The sequence below is a fragment of the Sciurus vulgaris genome (genome assembly GCF_902686455.1).
Source record: "Sciurus vulgaris genome assembly, chromosome: 6".
In the NCBI taxonomy this organism is placed as follows: Eukaryota; Metazoa; Chordata; class Mammalia; order Rodentia; family Sciuridae; genus Sciurus; species Sciurus vulgaris.
Window position 1 is genome coordinate 160,806,627 of NC_136466.1, and position 3,270 is coordinate 160,809,896.

Sequence of the window (3,270 nt, forward strand, 5' to 3'; positions counted from 1 at the left end):
AACGAATGTTAAAGTAGGCATTGGAGCTTTCCTTTGAAAGAAACAATGGCTGAGTATAAAGGAGAAATCTGAACCTTGTTCCCTCATCACCTGGTTCTTTGACTGTGGGTTGGCTCTGGCACTGGGTCCAGAGACCCAGCATCCTGCTTGGAATTCCCACTCTGCTGTGCTTTCTGACTGTGCTGCTGGTGCCAGTTTCTCAACCTCTCTGTGCTTTTATTTCCTCATTTTCAAAATGGATATCATCACAGTTCACCCACCCCCATGACACTGCTGTGGGGCTTTGATAGGTAAACATGTATTAAAAGCTCTCTGCAGAGCTTGGCAAGTGGCCTGCACCAACAACTGCCATGGTGAGGCATGGTGAGGTTCCCAGTTGTGCTGAGAGCATCTGTGCCAAGGCTCCAACCTGCACAACTGAGCTTCTGGAGGCCATTTTGGTTCTTCTCCTCACACGAAAAAGAGTTCCACTGATATAGAGGTGGGGAGAGGGCTAAATTAGCTTGGACATATTTCTGGGGCTTGGACATATTTCTGGGCTGAGGGTGTAGGTTTATGGGATGAAGTTCCCTCCCCTTGGGTCTGTGTTCCCAGCTGCAAGGTGACTCTGGCCTCTGCCCCTCTGGTGGGCAAGCTGGCTTCCCAAAGCACACAGAAGGGAGGTGAGCCCTGCCGAAGTGATATTAGGATCAGGGGACTCATGAGGAAGACAGCCATGGGGAGGACAATAAGGGGGACAATTTGGATGGAGGCACCAAATGGCAGGCTTTTAGTCGGGGTGGAAAGATGCTGTCGATGATGATGGGAGTCTGAGCTTGTAAAGATTTAACTTGCAGGCTGAAGTGTACATTAGGCAGATGCCAGGATGTTACTCTACAAGGGCTGCGAGTCTCAGGGATGCTGTAAAAAGTCTTTTTAAGGGGCCTCTGCCACCTATTGACATTCTGTAGGCCCCTTTCAGAGAGCTTTGTGACATCCAAACATTCCTGTGCTTTCCAAACGTGAGCTCACCCGACTGTCTCTCACAGATCCTGGGCAGCCACACGTGAACTTGAACACAAGGATCATGAAAGGGATTACGGCACACACAGCGTGGTCGGGGCTGCTGTGGGCCCACAGCCACAGCTCCGTGTATTTTTCTTGGAGCTGAGATGTTTTGCAATCGATGGTCTGCCTAAGGAGACCACACCTAGGATATTGGGGGCCCAGATATTTGAAGAAACCTGAAAGCAGGTTTTGATGTTTTGGGGAGTGGAAAAGGCAATTTTGCTATGGTTTAGTAGCATAGGTTATGTTTGGTCATTTATTGTATTTTCATTTCCATTTTTATATTTGTTTGCTTCTCTGTAATGCTTCAGTGTATTTGGTTTTACTTACTTGGCTTCTGTGACCTAGACCCAACATTTCCAATACTTTACAAGTAATTAAAATCAAATATTGTCTCTCTTCTATAAGAAAAAAAGAGATGCATGTATTTTTCACTGAGCAAATGGCTACCACATTTACGTTGTCACCACCTGCATTCCCAAACATCTATTTCCTTCGCCTTGTGTCACAGGAGGAAAATGAACACTTGGCATTCTACAATGGATTTGTGGAAAGGTTTCTAATTCTGCAATGCTGAATTGTTAAAATGTCCTGGCGTATGAATGATCTCATGTCACTAATGCAAAATGAAAATCCCTGCAAGTAATTGCTTTTCCTAATTCTGTTTGATTTTCTGAGAGCAGATACCATTATTCAAAGCACATATGAAATCATGCACCTGGGCATTTAAATTTGGGATTGAGTTTCCTACAGGCCTGAGCTTCAAAAAAGGCTTCGAGGAATTAGCATTTTCCTAGTAGCAGATTTAATAACCTTGGAGGAGTCTCTGTGAACCCTTCTGTCCATCATAGAGCTTGGTTATTTTAGTGTTGTACCGGGAATTAGATTTGATTATGGAGATTTCTAGTCAACTGACAGGGTGTTTGAAAATTGTAATAGATTTGAAAAGTACTAAGATGAGATGATTTGTAAAATTTCTTTTGCCCTGCAAGTAAGTAGTCCCCTGTAAATCCACCCCAAATGTCTTAGACAGCAGCTTGCTGTGGGAAATATACAATAAAATCATGTGAAATCTAGGAAGGTGAGTTCCTTCCTCCCATCCTCGTTCTTTTTCTTATACATTACTTATTCCTCATTTGGGTCCTGTTTTTGCTCTCTGTGTGGGGTGCAGGACTCGTGGACTGTCATGGCTCTCTCTTCTCAGAACAGGAAGGACACATTGAGCATCTTTCTCTGGTGTTTCCTTTTCTTCTCATTCCAGGATCACGTGTCCATGTGCCTGCGTGTTTGCAGGAGCATGGTAGGGAACATGGGATCTGCAGAGTGCCGGGGTTGGACAAAGGGAGCCAAGAGGGGACTGGACGTGGGCCATGATGCTCTGCTACCTGGCTGCAGTCCCTCACAGCGTAGGCTGGGATTCCTTCAGGCACTCTGACCCAGTCTTCAGTTACGAAGGGGCGTAATCTGAGGAGCACTAGGATTTTTCTTAATCACTGACTTTGGATTGCTGTGAAACATGGTAGCTGTATGCCTTTCTGCACTTTGTACTCACCACCCCTCCACACACTCAGCAAGTGCTCCTTGGGTACCACTGTGTGCCAGCCATGTTGTAGATACGACAGTGGGAAGCAAGTAGTGGACAGGGTCCTCCTCCTCCACCGCAGCACTGCTGGGGCCGAGGGACAGAGAAGGTAAATAAAGAAGAGCACAGTTGTGTGCTGCAAACTGTGGGGGGGCTTTCTGAGAAGAACTGCTCTGAGTGACCGTGGCAGGGACGCCTATTTTGGAGTGGCAAGAATCAGGGATGGTCCCTCTGGAAGTGCCATTCATGTTGAGGCCCAGAGAAAGATAAGACATTGGCCAGGCCAACATTTGGGCACAAGACGCTTCCTATAAAAGGAACCAGCACATAGGAAGACCCTGATTCATAAGGAAGGAAGATGGTGTGCTGGAGAATAGTGAAGGCTGGTGCTGCCGAGGTCCCCACTCCCAATTCCAGAACACTTGGTGTCTGTCTTACAGCAAAGAGCTGTAACTCTCCACCAGAGGGTTTTTCTAACATGTTCCTCTATGCAATGCGGAGTACCTGGACAGTGCTCCACAGGGGAGGTCCTCACAGGTGGCCTGTAGCAATGGTGATGACAGCTGGAGACCACAGGCCCAGCTTCCTCACCCCTCAGGTGGGCTAGCTCTGTCCTCCTCCATCTCCTGCAGGGTTGGGCT